Source organism: Rattus norvegicus, chromosome 1, assembly GCF_021556685.1.
Source record: "Rattus norvegicus strain SHRSP/BbbUtx chromosome 1, alternate assembly SHRSP_T2T, whole genome shotgun sequence".
Classification (NCBI taxonomy): Eukaryota; Metazoa; Chordata; class Mammalia; order Rodentia; family Muridae; genus Rattus; species Rattus norvegicus.
The window spans coordinates 172,879,495-172,896,825 of NC_141534.1; the positions used below are offsets into that span (position 1 = coordinate 172,879,495).

At 43.6% G+C, this 17,331-nt stretch overlaps 1 pseudogene across 1 annotated transcript; it reads right to left on the bottom strand.

Moving 5' to 3' along the window:
- Positions 1-8,776: 8,776 nt before the first annotated feature.
- Positions 8,777-16,027, bottom strand: LOC148007782 (egl nine homolog 1 pseudogene; annotated as a pseudogene). Its single transcript, XR_015652323.1, has one exon. The product of XR_015652323.1 is annotated as an egl nine homolog 1 pseudogene (transcript).
- Between the last annotated feature and the right edge of the window lie 1,304 nt (positions 16,028-17,331).

Consider the following 17,331-nt stretch of genomic DNA (forward strand, 5'->3'; position numbering starts at 1 on the left):
CCAGAAGGGAGTGCCCCAATCCCCAGACCAGTGGTATAGGAGTGGTATACCAGTGGTATAGGAAATCGGGGTTCCTCCAAAGAAAGAGGACTTGAGTGTCACCTGGAGAAGTTAGGCTTGATCAGTGTAGCAAATTTCACTTGGAAGGAAAGCTGTGTGAAGCCTTTTGTTATCTCAGGGAGAAGTTGTGTAATTGAAATGGAGGTACTGTACAAGATGGTGTGCCATGTTTATCAATATCCACAACATTTCCATATTCCTAGCTATTTGCCTATTGTGTCTCTCTCTTTCCTAGTGTCTTCAATTGTATTCTATTCCATAAATTCTTCTATTTCTATAACTCATACAAGGGTCAATACTTTTATTAATATTTTCAAAACACAAAGTTGCATTTTATTGAAAAAACTGTGACCTTTGTTAATTAGTCCCATCAAAAACAGGGAAATTATATATCTAGATTCCATTGGCATTTCTTCTAACTGAATAAACTTAAATGTTAAATCCTATGTGACAAAAAATGAACTTATTCTGCTTCTTGACCTGGTTAATTTTTCATCATTTGCTTATGATTGCTTTTTTTTTTTTTTTAAAAAAAACTTCTTTCCAACTCTATTGTTTTTTTGTTTTTTATTTTTATTAACTTGAGTATTTCTTATATACATTTCGAGTGTTATTCCCTTTCCCGGTTTCCGGGCAAACATCCCCCTCCCCCTCCCCTTCTTTATAGGTGTTCCCCTCCCCATCCTCCCCCCATTGCCGCCCTCCCCCAAAAATCTAGTTCACTGGGGGTTCAGTCTTAGCAGGACCCAGGGCTTCCCCTTCCACTGGTGCTCTTACTAGGATATTCATTGCTACCTATAAGGTCAGAGTCTTTAAATTGAATATTACTATGTATGTCTGTCTGACCTGGAAATCACTATGTAGACCCAGCTTTGACTTCACAGAGATACACCTGCTTCTGCCTCTTGAGTGTTGGGATTAAAGGCATGTGCCACTGCACGGGCTTATTATTAGTAGTAATGTCATCTTCCCTTTAATACCCCTGATGTTTACCCCCTTCTCTCCTCTGCTCCTCTTCCCTGTGCTCGTTTACCCTTTTTTTTTCTGTTCCTTTATCATCCTTCCTTCCCTGGTCTCTGTCCTCTTTTCACTCTCTCCTTCCCTCCGCCCCGCATATCTCTCTTCTCCTCCCCATTTTGTTTCTTTCTTCAGACTCCAGAAGTAAGTTAAGTCACTCAGAATTTCATTTCTCCCAAATATATGCTAATTCAATGAGAAACTCCTACTCTCCAGTTTTCCTAATCAAGACCTTATACTAACATCTCTACAGACTTCATCAACATCTCCTGAATATTTTATAACCTTTAGATCTAAACTATTAGGACCTTCAATTTCTTTTTTTCTTTTTTAATAACAAGATCCTCCCAAGGGCACCAGTTTTTTTTTTTATTAACTTGAGTATTTCTTATATACATTTCGAGTGTTATTCCCTTTCCCGGTTTCCGGGCAAACATCCCCCTATTCCCTACCCCTCCCCTTCTTTATGGGTGTTCCCCTCCCCATCCTCCCCCATTGCCGCCCTCCCCCCAACAATCTAGTTCACTGGGGGTTCAGTCTTAGCAGGACCCAGGGCTACCCCTTCCACTGGTGCTCTTACTAGGATATTCATTGCTACCTATGAGGTCAGAGTCCAGGGTCAGTCCATGTATAGTCTTTAGGTAGTGGCTTAGTCCCGGGAAGCTCTGGTTGCTTGGCATTGTTGTTCATATGGGGTCTCAAGCCCCTTCAAGCTTTCCAGTTCTTTCTCTGATTCCTTCAACTGGGTCCTGTTCTCAGTTCAGTGGTTTGCTGCTGGCATTCGCCTCTGTATTTGCTGTATTCTGGCTGTGTCTCTCAGGAGACATCTACATCTGGCTCCTGTCTGTCTACACTTCTTTGCTTCATCTATCTTGTCTAATTGGATGGCTGTATATGTATGGGCCACATGTGGGGCAGGCTCTGAATGGGTGTTCCTTCAGTCTCTGTTTTAATCTTTTCCTCTCTATTCCCTGCCAAAAGTATTCTTGTTCCCCATTAAAGAAGGAGTGAAGCATTCACATTTTGATCATCCATCTTGAGTTTCATGTGTTCTAGGCATCTAGGGTAATTCAAACATTTGGGCTAATAGCCACTTATCAATGAGTGCATACCATGTGTGTGTGTGTGTGTGTTTTTTTTTTTTTTGGTGATTGGGTTACCTCACTCATGATGGTATTTTCCAGTTCCATCCAATTGCCTATGAATTTCATAAAGTCATTGTTTTTGATAGCTGAGTAATATTCCATTGTGTAGATGTACCACATTTTCTGTATCCATTCCTCTGTTGAAGGGTATCTGGGTTCTTTCCAGCTTCTGGCTATTATAAATAAGGCTGCTATGAACATAGTGGAGCATGTGTCTTTTTTATATGTTGGGGGATCTTTTGGGTATATGCCCAAGAGGTATAGCTGGATCCTCAGGTAGTTCAATGTCCAATTTTCTGAGGAACCTCCAGACTGATTTCCAGAATGGTTTTACCAGTCTGCAATCCCACCAACAATGGAGGAGAGTTCCTCTTTCTCCACATCCTCCCCAGCATCTGCTGTCAACTGAGTTTTTGATCTTAGCCATTCTCACTGGTGTGAGGTGAAATCTCAGGGTTGTTTTGATTTGCATTTCCCTTATGACTAAAGATGTTGAACATTTCTTTAGGTGTTTCTCATTCATTCGGCATTCCTCAGCTCTGAATTCTTTGTTTAGCTCTGAACCCCATTTTTTTAATAGGGTTATTTGTCTCCCTGTGTTCTAACTTCTTGAGTTCTTTGTATATTTTGGATATAAGGCCTCTATCTGTTGTAGGATTGGTAAAGATCTTTTCCCAATCTGTTGGTTGCCGTTTTGTCCTAACCACAGTGTCTTTTGCGTTACAGAAGCTTTGCAGTTTTATGAGATCCCATTTGTCGATTCTTGATCTTAGAGCATAAGCCATTGGTGTTTTGTTCAGGAAATTTTTTCCAGTGCCTATGTGTTCGAGATGCTGCCCTAGATTTTCTTCTATTAGTTTGAGTGTATCTGGTTTGATGTGGAGGTCCTTGATCCACTTGGACTTAAGCTTTTTACATGGTGATAAGCATGGATCGATCTGCATTCTTCTACATGCTGACCTCCAATTGAACCAGCACCATTTGCTGAAAATGCTATCTTTTTTCCATCGGATGGTTTTGGTTCCTTTGTCAATAATCAAGTGCCCATATTTGTGGGTTCATTTCTGGGTCTTCAATTCTGTTCCATTGGTCTATCTGTCTGTCTCTGTACTAATACCATGCAGTTTTTATCACTATTGCTCTGTAATACTGCTTGAGTTAAGGGATAGTGATTCCCCCTAAAGTCCTTTCATTGTTGAGGATAGCTTTAGCTATCCTGGGTTTTTGTTATTCCAGATGAATTTGCAAATTGTTCTGTCTCACTCTTTGAAGAAATGGATTGGTATTTTGATGGGGATTGCATTGAATCTGTATATCGCTTTTGGTAAAATGGCCATTTTTTACTATAGTAGTCCTGCCAATCCATGAGTATGGGAGATCTTTCCATCTTCTGAGGTCTTCTTCAATTTCTTTCTTCAGAGTCTTGAAGTTCTTATTGTACAGATCTTTTACTTGCTTGGTTAAAGCCACACCGAGGTATTTTATATTATTTGGGTCTATTATGAAGGGTGTCGTTTCCCTAATTTCTTTCTCGGCTTGTTTCTCTTTTGTGTAGAGGAAGGATTTATTTGAGTTAATTTTATACCCAGTCACTTTGTTGAAGTTGTTTATCAGCTTTATTAGTTCTCTGGTGGAACTTTTGTGATCACTTAAATATACTATCATATCATCTGCAAATAGTGATATTTTGACTTCTTCTTTTCTGAACTGTATCCCCTTGACCTCCTTTTGTTGTCTGATTGCTCTGGCTAGAACTTCAAGAACTATACTGAATAAGTAGGGAGAGAGTGGGCAGCCTTGTCTAGTCCCTGATTGTAGTGGGATTGCTTCAAGTTTCTCTCCATTTAGTTTAATGTTAGCAACTGGTTTGCTGTATATGGCTTTTACTATGTTTAGGTATGGGCCTTGAATTCCTATTCTTTCCAGGACTTTTATCATGAAGGGGTGTTGAATTTTGTCAAATGTTTTCTCAGCATCTAATGAAATGATCATGTGGTTCAGTTCTTTCAGTTTGTTTATATAATGGATCACGTTGATGGTTTTCCATATATTAAACCATCCCTGCATGCCAGGGATGAAGCCTACTTGATCATGGTGGATGATTGTTTTGATGTGCTCCTGGATTCGTTTTGCCAGAATTTTATTGAGTATTTTTGCGTCGATATTCATAAGGGAAATTGGTCTGAAGTTCTCTTTCTTTGTTAGGTCTTTGGGTTTAGGTATAAGAGTAATTGTGGCTTCATAGAAGGAATTCGGTAGTGATCCATCTGTTTCAATTTTGTGGAATAGTTTGGAAAATATTGGTATGAGGTCTTCTATGAAGGTCTGATAGAATTCTGCACTAAGCCTGTCTGGACCTGGGCTCTTTTTGGTTGGGAGACCTTTAATGACTGCTTCTATTTCCTTAGGAGTTATGGGGTTGTTTAACTGGTTTATCTGTTCCTGATTTAACTTCGGTACCTGGTATCTGTCTAGGAAATTGTCCATTTCCTGCAGATTTTCAAGTTTTGTTGAATATAGGTTTTTATAGTAAGATCTGATGATTTTTTGAATTTCCTCTGAATCTGTAGTTATGTCTCCCTTTTCATTTCTTATTTTGTTAATTTGGACACAGTCTCTGTGTCCTCTGGTTAGTCTGGCTAAGGGTTTATCTATCTTGTTGATTTTCTCAAAGAACCAACTTTTGGTTCTGTTGATTCTTTCTATGGTCCTTTTTGTTTCTACTTGGCTGATTTCAGCTCTGAGTTTGATTATTTCCTGTGTTCTACTTCCCCTGGATGTATTTGCTTCTTTTTGTTCTAGAGCTTTTAGGTGTGCTGTCAAGCTGCTGACATGTGCTCTCTCCTGTTTCTTTCTGCAGGCACTCAGAGCTATGAGTTTTCCTCTTAGCACAGCTTTCATTGTGTCCCATAAGTTTGGGTATGTTGTACCTTCATTTTCATTAAATTCTAAAAAGTCTTTAATTTCTTTCTTTATTTCTTCCTTGACCAGGTTATCGTTCAGTAGAGTATTGTTCAACTTCCACGTATATGTGGGTGTTCTTCCCTTATTGTTATTGAAGACCAGGTTTAGGCCGTGCTGGCCTGATAGCACTCATGGGATTATTTCTCTCTTTCTGTACCTGTTGAGGCCCGTTTGTTGACCAATTATATGGTCAATTTTGGAGAAAGTACCATGAGGAGCTGAGAAGAAGGTATATCCTTTTGCTTTAGGATAGAATGTTCTATAAATATCTGTTAAGTCCATTTTGCTCATGACTTCTCTTAGTCTGTCTACGTCGCTGTTTAATTTCTGTTTCCATGATCTGTCCATTGATGAGAGTGGGGTGTTGAAATCTCCTACTGTTATTGTGTGAGGTCCAATGTGTGTTTTGAGCTTTAGTAAGGTTTCTTTTACTTACGTAGGTGCCCTTGTATTTGTGGCATTGATATTTAGGATTGAGAGTTCATCTTGGTGGATTTTTCCTTTGATGAATATGAAGTGTCCTTCCTTATCTTTTTTGATGGCTTTTAGTTGAAAATTGATTTTATTTGATATTAGAATGGCTACTCCAGCTTGCTTCTTCTGACCATTTGCTTGGAAAGTTGTTTTCCAGCCTTTCACTCTGAGGTAGTGTCTGTCTTTGTCTCTGAGGTGTGTTTCCTGTAGGCAGCAGAATGCAGGGTCCTTGTTGCATATCCAGTTTGTTAATCTATGTCTTTTTATTGGGGAGTTGAGACCATTGATGTTGAGAGATATTAAGGAATAGTGATTATGGCTTCCTGTTATATTCATATTTGGATTTGAGGTTATTTTTGTGTGCTTTTCTTCTCTTTGTTTTGTTGCCAAGACGATTAGTTTTTTGCTTCTTCTAGGGTATAGCTTGCCTCCTTATGTTGGGCTTTACCATTTATTATCCTTTGTAGCGCTCGATTTGTAGAAAGATATTGTGTAAATTTGATTTTGTCATGGAATATCTTGGTTTCTCCATTTGTGTTAATTGAGAGTTTTGCAGGATACAGTAATCTGGGCTGACATTTGTGTTCTCTTAGGGTGTGTATGACATCTGTCCAGGATCTTCTGGCTTTCATAGTCTCCCGTGAAAAGTCTGGTATGATTCTGATAGGTCTGCCTTTATATGTTACTTGACCTTTTTCCCTTACGGCTTTTAATATTCTTTCTTTATTTTGTGCGTTTGGTGTTTTGACTATTATGTGACGGGAGGAGTTTCTTTTCTGGTCCAATCTATTTGGAGTTCTGTAGGCTTCTTGTATGCTTATGGGTATCTCTTTCTTTAGGGTAGGGAAGTTTTCTTCTATGATTTTGTTGAAGATATTTACTGGTCCTTTGAGCTGGGAGTCTTCACTCTCTTCTATACCTATTATCCTTAGGTTTGATCTTCTCATTGAGTCCTGGACTTCCTGTATGTTTTGGACCAGTAGCTTTTTCCGCTTTACATTATCTTTGACAGTTGAGTCGATGATTTCTATGGAATCTTCTCTTCCTGAGATTCTCTCTTCTATCTTTTGTATTCGTTCCTTGTGTTTTCCTTTGGTTTTCTATATCCAGGGTTGTTTCCCTGTGTCCTTTCTTTATTGCTTCTATTTTCATTTTTAATTCCTTCAACTGTTTGATTGTGTTTTCCTGGAATTCTTTCAGGGATTATTGTGATTCCTCTCTTTAGGCTTCTACTTGTTTATTTATGTTTTCCTGTGTTTCTCTAAGGGAGTTCTTCACGTCTTTCTTGAAGTCCTCCAGCATAATGATCAAATATGATTTTGAAACTAGATCTTGCTTTTCTGTTGTGTTTTGATATTCCATGTTTGCTTTGGTGGGAGAATTGGGCTCCGATGATGCCATGTAGTCTTGGTTTCTGTTGCTTGGGTTCCTGTGCTTGCCTCTTGCCATCAGATATCTCTAGGGTTACTTTATTCTGCTATTTCTGACAGTGGCTAGACTGTCCTGTTTGTCAGGAATGCTGTAGACCTGTTTTCCTGTTTTCTTTCAGCTAGTTATGGTAACAGAGTGTTCTGCTTTCGGGCGTGCAGTTTTTCCTATCTACAGGTCTTCAGCTGTTCCTGTGGGCCTGTGCCCTGAGTTCACCAGGCAGGTCACTTGGAGCAGAAAATTTGGTCTTGCCTGTGGTCCCGAGGCTCAAGTTTGCTCGTGGGGTGTTGCTTAAAGATATAGAATTTAAATTTTGCTTGGCATGCGCACCCCACCCCACCCCTTGTAGCAGAACCTGGGACCTGGTACATCAGTAAAAGTCTGAGATACAAAGGACTCCAGGGTCTGCTGCTCTAGTCAATCAGAACTTGTGCTTCAAGGTCAAACAGTTCCTCCCAAATGTGAAACACGGTGCTTCGGAGCCAGGCGGCTAAACCTTGAGCTGGTCCGGCTGCAGAGGCACTTGCTGGTCAGCGGATGTGGGTCAGAAGTGGGCTGCCTGCCATGAGCCCCTCATGGGAGCACAGTGCTGAGTAAGCCCCGTCCACTCTCAGCTTTACTTGGCTGTGTTCATGTTTTACATGAACAATGGCAGTCTCTTAAGAAGTTCTCAGCTTCCCATAGAAAAGGTTTCTAACTGGATATGAACTGTGTGGGTGCTAAGTTTGGTATGAAGGGAGACACACAGAAATAGTTCTTTATAAGCACGTCTTGGCAAAGACCGGGGTTGGAGACATAACACCTAAGGGGACACGGGTTATACCTATGATCTGTGCAAGCTCTGGCTAAGGGGACTGTAGAGGTGACAGCAGTCTGGCTGCCTTGTGTGGTTGTCCCTCTGTCCCCTACAAAGAGAAAAACCCATGAAACAGAAAATGTGCCTTTACACCTTTTGCTCTCTAAGCTGGCACACGCGGCTTTCATTACTGGTTATGAGAATGCCTCATGGCCGTCCAGGGAGCCGAGGATCACATGCACACAGCCATGTGCCTGGGGCCACCAGGTGCCTTGCTGCAAGGACAAGGTCCTGACCTGGAAGGGTCTGGAAAGTACAGTCAAACTAAGGAGAAGCCACAGGGAAACCTGCAGCCGTGAGACAAGGCCAGCTACAGGCTAGACCTGACACAGAAGAAAGCCCTTTGTCTTGGGAACCCGAAGCTGAGGAGGAGAAGCTCATTTAGTGCCCGTCACTTAGCTTTAAAAAAAATTAACCAAAGAGACAGAGCCTTTTCCTGTGGCATGTTTCCTCTCGGAACTATGTGTTAGGTGGTGACCGTCCACTGTTAGGTTGAAGCGTGAGGGCAGCAACCTTTCCGAGTTCGAATCACTGAGAGACAGGCCAAGAAAAACTTCGCGCACTTGAGCCAGGACTCGGGGTCCTTCCTTTACTTTCAGGCAGAAGAAACGGAATCATCATGCACTGGCGACAATCATCGTAGGAGGCCTTTAGGGCAAAATTTAATAGCATGAAGAGGTTTACAAAGATAGATGTTATTTTGAGAATAATACTGTAAATTTTTTTCTTAATTCAGTTTTGATAAATTGTACCTAATACAAAAATTCCCCGAATTCAAACTTTGTCCCGCGCTATCATCTTGCCAGCAAGAACGCACGCGCATACACACAAATCCTTCTGCAGCAAAGCGTTTATTGTATCTTAAAGAGGGGACGCGGGGCGCCAGCATGGCGTGGCTTATATACACCCTAGCGCGGCGCATCCACACCTGATTGGTTGCTTACCCATGATCTCATAGGCACTCCCTGGAGTGGGCAAAGACCTGGCACAAACACACTCTTGCACATGCGCACAGTTAACTTCCTGAAAGGAAGTCGGGCTGGCGCGGCGGAAGCCAGCACCATCTTGTAATGGCGAATGCTATCTCGGCTTTCCACGTGGGCGCAGTGGAAGCCAGCGCTATCTTGTGGTGGCAAATGTTATTGCGGCTCTCCATATCTCCCCCTTATTGTTTTACTAGTATGAGGCTGGTCTAGGTCCCTGCAGTTATGTCCATCTGCTGTGGCTCCTGTCTTAGGTTGTTCCTCTATGTCACAGCCTTATCCGTCGTAGGGTAACCCTATCGCCACCGGGCCCCGTGTCTTAGATTGGTCTGTGCATGAGGAAAGTTGCCCGTCTCTGGATACCGCAGTGCTGTGTGACAGTAACTGCTAAATGACCTAGGGCAAACTCTACAAAAGAGGCCATCCAGAAAATGAGTTAGTGGGGAAATCATGATCACCCTATCGCGTGCAATGAGGAAACCTCAGCGATGTAGAAGGGCTGATCAAAGAATCATTGAGTCTCTCTCATCCCAGTGTAATGGATCCACAGATCCATGGGGTGCAAGAGCAGAGAACTCAGATACCAACTAATTCCTGAGCATAGATAACCAAATTCCAGGGGAGGCCCCTTGTTCAATGGCCACAAGTGCTTGAGTGACAACGACCTTGTCACGTTTCTGTTGAGATCTGAGTTTGCAAACCAACCATAGCATGAACACTAATCCACAGCATAGGGCTGCACCAAACAGAGCCACTCCCGATAAGTAGTGGGCACCTCATCTGGTTCTCCTCAGCTGTTACCACCAAGGGCCGTAATCAAGCCGCTCCTATAATAAAATTTAGAATTCCCAATTGTTAGCAACTACTCCAGAAAGTTTACCCACTGTGTTTGCCTAACAATAGATTGGGGGAGGGTAACTCTAGACACTGTAGACACAATGGCTGCAGCAGTAAATGGCTGCTACAATAGCAGCAAAAATAACAAGGTCTTTCCCAGGACAGTTTAGGATCTCTGGAACAAACAGCAGGCAAGGGAACCATGTCTGAGATCTGCACAACCAGGGCAGAGTTCCCCAGTCCACAGCAGCTTCACGCAGATGGCATTCCTGTGAAGCTACAGACTGCAAAATGACAACACCAGTTAAGGCAGCAAAAGTCACCAGGGGAATGAGGGGGGCAAGGGTAACGGAGTCCAGTCTTCTCCAGCAAGCAGCAGTGCACAGAGGGTCTGAGCGTAGGCCACAGTGGGACGGGACACACGCAGTGGTAACACTGACTGCAGCAACGCCAAAATCTCTGTGATGACAAAAGATGAAGGGGAATCTTCCATCTTCCTCTCAGGGCAGAGGAATGACTCCAGGGACCCGAACCACGAGAGCTGAATCTTCATGTAACCAGGATCAGCAAGTCTCAGCAACCACCTCTGGCAGCTGGCATACTCCTGTAGCATCCTGTAGAAAAAACACAAACATTCCCTCTTCCCCATATAAAATATCTGAACAGGATCATGCCAATACGTGAATCTTTCTATTTCACCTAGGCAGAAGTATGCCTAGTTGTAGGGTGCCATAAACACTCAGAGTTCCTTGGCATCCAAATTTTAAAATTGAAATAAAAGGAGCATTATTTAGCATACAGGGATAACTCTCCCTTTTTATTTATTAAAATTGTTAAAATATTATTTATTAAGACAATTGAGGACACTGAGCACTTGTATTTATAAATTGACTTGTATACCAAATTATTGTTTCTAGCATTATTGTTTTGGTGATATAAAGAATGAGATTTTTTGGGGCTGGGGATTTAGCTCAGTGGTAGAGCGCTTACCTAGGAAGCGCAAGGCCCTGGGTTCGGTCCCCAGCTCCGAAAAAAAGAACCAAAAAAAAAAAAAAAGAATGAGATTTTTTGACTAATTGTTTCTATGTAAGGCCTATAATCTGCCTGGTATCATTGTCCTCCCTTGCTAAGGGGTCCAGGCAATCCAGTTTGAGTTCTTAAATGGTCTATTAAGGAACAGTACTTAGTGCTCTTAACCACTAAGCCATCTCTCTAGCACCTCACAAACTTTATTTACCTAAACATAAGCATTAATTAGAAATGTCAAATCTTGTAAATATTGTCCAGATTCAGTTGTACTAGAAATTCCTGAGCTAGCAGGGTGAGGCTGGGAATTGAAAGTAAGCAAATGGAGTCTTCCTCTTTTCATATCAACTCCATTACCATTTTCAAAGAGCTGGGTCTATGGTTTTGTTTAGTTGTCTGAGCCAGAGCACTGAAAGGACAGTGAGTTGTCAGACAATTTACACTGAAATTATCACTCACTGATTTCATGTAGAAAACTTGTTTCTAGTAAAGCATTAAGTAATTGAAATCAATTGTAAACCACAAGCCACACATTGACTATCAGTATATGAATTGAAAGCTTGATTTTTTTTTATTAACTTGAGTATTTCTTATATACATTTCGAGTGTTATTCCCTTTCCCGGTTTCCGGGCAAAAATCCCCCTCCCCCTCCCCCTCCCCTTCCTTATGGGTATTCCCCTCCCAACCCTCCCCCCATTGCCGTCTCCCCCCAACAGTCTAGTTCACTGGGGGTTCAGTCTTAGCAGGACCCAGGGCTTCCCCTTCCACTGGTGCTCTTACTAAGGTGTTCATTGCTACCTATGTGGTCAGAATCCAGGGTCAGTCCATGTATAGTCTTTAGGTAGTGGCTTAGTCCCTGGAAGCTCTGGTTGCTTGGCATTGTTGTACATATGGGGTCTCGAGCCCCTTCAAGCTCTTCCAGTTCTGAAAGCTTGATTTTTAAAACAGTGGCTAAAGCACGGAATTTAATAATCTGTGCTGAAGCAGCAGAAACTCAAGAGAATAAACAAGTGATCCAATCATATATGTAGCCTTTTCATTAGATGAACCACCTATAAATACACTAAGCGCATTTTCTATGGGTTGTATGTACAAATTTACAGTAAATACAAAAGCATGCAAAGAGTAAAATTATCAATTTTGCCTGAAAAATTTGTATATGTAATAGGCCAAATATCAGCATTTTGTAATAACCAATTTAACTGTTGTTTGGAATAAGATATGTTTTACCAGGTTTCTTTTTAAAATACTTCCATGACTCTAGCCTACAATTCTGTATTAACACAACTGAAGCTTTATCTCCAATGAGGATAACAAACAGGGACCTAAGTCCTCTAGTAAGGTGAGGTACTTAGCCAATTAACATATCCTTAGAAGCTTAAAATTAGTTTCAAATATTCTTTTTTGGAGTAGTGTACTACTCCCCAAATATTGAAGCTCATTTTGAGATCAAAGGTTTGTAGTAAAAATTTCCATATACACTGAAAGATTCAAAGTTCTAACTTCTTACATTGAAGAAGCAACAAAATTACATAATACAAGGCTATTAGTAATCCTCTAAATCTATCTTGAAATGGCGGTTGAAGTAAGCAAACAAGCTGTAATGCTCTCACAAGTTCTAAAACCTCATCAATCCTTCGTAAATTGTATAACAATCTCTACCTGTTTGATTTTTTTCTTAATTACAAATAAGTTTGAGTTAGTCAATGTAACATTGGCAATCCTTAATCACAATCCTTAAATTCTCCTTGTAACACCAGAGCACAACCACAACTTTGGGAAGTCACCTGAGTTCTGAGTAGTGACTAGGCAGCTGTCCTTGGGGCAGTGGAATTAGCATTAAAATACAGATAACTTCAGGGCAAACCACAACTTTGGAAAGCAAAACTCAACCTCCAACGAACGATCTAGTCTCCAAAATCTAGTCTCCAAAACACCCCAAGTCTATCTTTTATGCTACAAAGTTTGACTGCCAGTACCTCAACAAAGAGACATTGTCCTAAATTCTTTTAGAAGCCTGGTTTCTAAGAGTTCCATAAAAATATTGTCTCAATTTAGACCTGTTTCACTACGTTGGCTCATGCCACATGTTGTCTAGAATGCCTTTTCCAAATTACCAGTTTTATGTCAACTTTCTGTTACCAATATTATACCTTTTTAACCATATCCGATAACTTAAAAGCCAATAGTCCATAACCAAGGCATATAGAGCACATTTATACATTTAAAACCAATCAGAAACAAAATTGAAGTGGCTACACATATCTTTAATATTTAGACCAAACACCATTTTTACTTTTCTAGCTATGATTTTAAGAGAAGCACCTTGTCACCTGTTGAGTCTAATAATCAGCTCATGCTGATGCTCACCCCTGGGCAGCTTCTCCAGCTGACCTAGACACCTGGCTACAGGTATAGGGCTCTAAGGACTGATTGAAACAGTTTTTTATTCATTTGTTCCTTTTTTTGAAACGAGTTAAAACCAAATCAAGATGTGAATGACCAGCAGATAAAGTTTTTACCATTTTCTCTTTTGAACATGAAACATAAAACATTTAAACAATGAGAAACAAAAACCACAGACATAAACTGACAGACATGGACAGCTTGGTGCACCAAGGACAGACAATAGACAAAGGGGAAAAACTAGATGGTGTCCCAGCAAAGGAATCCAGGTTCCAATAGGAGTCAGCAGAGAGGTAGGATTTCCCCTTTCCCACCACTTCCACGGTGACCATCCACTCGAGTGGAGTTGATATGGATGATGGATTGTCTCAATTCCTGGACTAGTCCATCAACGTGTTGAAACCAAATTCCTGTAAGATACTGAGATATATTACGGGATATCTGAGCAGCACAACTGACATTCACAAATGGTATGGAAGTGAATCTTTTTGTTTGATTCTCCTGAATAAGTTTTTCAGGCAGTCTACCTCTATCAAATCTGATCAGTATGACTCTGTGAAGTTTAAACAAAATTACCAGCCTTGCCCACAAAGGATCCATAACTTTCGGTTTCCTCACAGTGGCTCTCCACGTAGGCCCACATCTTTCTTCTTCATAGCGAGCTGCCTCATCTTCTAGATCCTCTTCTTCAGAAGAGCTAAGCTCGTCTGTTTCTGAACTATCAAGCTCTAAAGTCTCTAACTCCTTTACCAGATAAAGGCTTTTCCTTTTCAGAGCTTTCTTCTCTTTTCTCTGTTTCTCTCCCAGGGCGTTCTTTCCCCAATCTCTCGCTCCCTCAGATCTAAAGTCTTTGGGAGGGTCTGTTTTCTTACTTGTACCTTTTTTCTTTGAGCTCTTTAATCTTTTATCCCGCTCTGTTTCTGACATGTTGTCTTGTAATTCCCCTAGCACTCTCTGTCCTGCTATCACAGTTGGGCGGCATTTGCCATCTTCTAGGCACGACCTCTGATGGTGCCTAGCAGCAGCCGCAAAATCAAAAACCAAAAGAGAAAGAATGAAGGCTGCTAAAACGATAACAAAAGCCTCCGCCGCATCTTTTAGTGGGGGAGAGAAGTGAAAGAGGTCAAGACCAAACATATCTCTCAGAGCTTACCCTAGACACTGCAGTTCTGGATCCTCTCCGCGGACGGAGGGCCTCTTTGGCGCCTGGCGATGGTGTGGCGTTTCTTCCGGGTTTCAGCACCATATGTTCCGCGCTATCGTCTCGCCAGCAAGAATGCATGCGCAGACACACGAATCCTTCTGCAGCAAAGTGTTTATTGTATCTTAAAGAGGGGACGCGGGGCGCCAGCATGGCGCGGCTTATATACACCCTAGCACGGCGCATCCACACCTGATTGGTCACTTACCCATGATCTCATAGGCACGCCCCGGAGTGGGCAAAGACCTGGCACGAACACACTCTTGCACATGCGCACAGTTAACTTCCTGAAAGGAAGTCGGGCTGGTGCGGCGGAAGCCAGCACGATCTTGTAATGGCGAATGCTATCCCGGCTTTCCACGTGGGACGCAGTGGAAGCCAGCGCCATCTTGTGGTGGCGAATGTTATTGCGGCTCTCCACAAAACTTGATATAAAAAAGAGATGAAATGAACTCAGTTAGGTGACAGGTCTGGCAAAATAGAAGACTGAAGAAAATCCTACAAAGGGCCCTTGTTTTGTGTCCAGATGGAAAAGCTATTCTCCTCCGACAGCATCTCCTCTTCAGTCAGCGGCCAAGAGCAGTCACAGAGCTGGAGCTGACCCCACAGTACAGTCCCGGCAGATGGAGCCCTCTGTTGGATGACACCTGGTGAAGTCGCCTGGCTCCCAGCTATTTGAAATGCCAGGCAGGTGTCTCTGTTCATCCTGGCCACATGTCCACGGGTCCACAGAAGGCAACTGAGAGGCTGTAGGTGACGCGGGTACTGCTGGATCCAAGGCCCTGCTAGACATCTTTGCTGACTGAATTGGGCTTGAGTTCAACCCTCACACCTTTCTCACCTGTGAGATATTTTACTTTAGCTCTTGCTCGCTCATCTGCATCGAAATACCAAACGGTTATTGTGTACCTTGTGGCATATGCAGGCTGTACTTCATGAGGGTTACGCCGGTCAGACCAGAAAAACAGCAATCTATCAAACTTGGGTTCAATGTCAGCAAACTGGGCTTTGCCTTCTGGGAAAATTCGAAGAATACCTCCGCTCACCTTGGCGTCCCAGTCTTTATTTAGATAATATATACATGTCACGCATCTTCCGTCTCCATTTGGGTTATCGACGTGATGGACATAGCCTGTCCTGTTGCCTGGGTAACAGGCGACCATGGCTTTCGTTCGGCCATTTATCCTGTAGTTGCCCAGCTTCCCGCTGCAGTGGCGGATCAGGTCGTCCATGCTGCTCATGAGGAGGCGGATGGTCTCGCAGCCTGGCTCTTTGCCCTCGATCCAGGTGATCTGGTCTCCCCCCCCGCCCCCCATGTCCTTGGAAGAGTCACTCTTCTGGCTGACCAGCTGCCCGGCCGTGAACTTGCCAGTGTCCTGCAGGGCGCTCACCTCGTCGCCAATCTGCTGCCCGGTCTCCCTGCCGTGCTTGTCCATGCACAGCACGATGTACACGATGTCCATGCCCAGCGCCAGCTTCAGCGCGGGCAGCGGCTTGGTCTGCCTGTTGGGCCGCAGCCCTCTGCTGGGACTCAGCGCCTCCCCTGGGCCGCCGCCCGCTGGGCACAGGCTGGCGCGCTCAGGGCCCAGAGACCTGCTAGGCTGAGGATCCTCGGAGCTGGGCTCTGCCGGCCGGGGGCCGCTCCCGGCCTGCGCCGCGTCCTCCAGGCCCGGTACGTGCAAGGCCCCCGTGCTGTTGTCCCCTCGCCGGGCCGCCCCGCCGGCACGCCCGGCTCTGGGGCCCCCACCAGGCGGGGACGCGACAGGGGGCTGCGCTGGCCCGGGCTGCGCGCCGGGGCCTCGCCGCCCTGGCACACCAGCTTGTGCTTCTTCCAGTCCTGGCGCTGTTGCTCCTTGCAGCAGTAGAAGGAGCTTCAGCAGCGGCCGCAGCGCAGCAGGTTCTCCATCTTCCCGCACAGCTCGCAGTAATGCCGGTCGCGCTCGCTGGCGCTCAGCACGACGGCCCGCCGCTGTCACTGGCCATGGCCGCGGCAGGGCGGGCCGCTGGCTGGGAGCGGGCGGCGGCGGGGCCGTTAGGGCACCTGCCCGGGGCAGCCGCCAGCTGCGGGAGACCGCCTGCGCCCTGGCCTCGCCTGCCTCGCCCCGGGGCGCCTAGCGCCCCATCGCCAGGGAGAGAGCATGGCCTGCGCAGAGCATGGGGCCCTGGGCGGGCCAGTAAGGTTTCTTTTATGTATGTAGGTGCCCTTGTATTTGGAGCATAGATATTTAGGATTGAGAGTTCATCTTGGTGGAGTTTTCCTTGGATGAATATGAAGTATCCTTCCTTATCTTTTTTGATGACTTTTAGTTGAAAATCGATTTTATTTGATATTAGAATGGCTACTCCAGCTTGCTTCTTCAGACCACTTGCTTGGAAAGTTGTTTTCCAGCCTTTCACTCTGAGGTAGTGTCTGTCTTTGTCTCTGAGGTGTGTTTCTTGTATGCAGAAGAATGGAGGGTCCTCATTGCGTATCTAGTTTGTTAATCTATGTCTTTTTATTGGGGAGTTGAGTCCATTGATGTTGAGAGATATTAAGGAATAGTGCTTATTGCTTCCTGCTATATTCATATTTGGATGTGAGATTATGTTTGTGTGCTTTTCTTCTCTTTGTTTTGTTGCCAAGGCAATTAGTTTCTTGCTTTTTCTAGGGTATAGCTTGCCTCCTTATGTTGGGCTTTACCCTTTATTATCCTTTGTAGGGTTGGATTTGTAGAAAGATATTGTGTAAATTTGGTTTTGTCATGGAATATCTTGGTTTCTCCATCTATGTTAATTGAGAGTTTTGCTGGATACAGTAACCTAGGCTGACATTTGTGTTCTCTTAGGGTCTGTATGACATCTATCCAGGATATTCTGGCTTTTGTAGTCTCTGGTGAGAAGTCTGGTGTGATTTTGATAGGTCTGCCTTTATATGTTACTTGACCTTTTTCCCT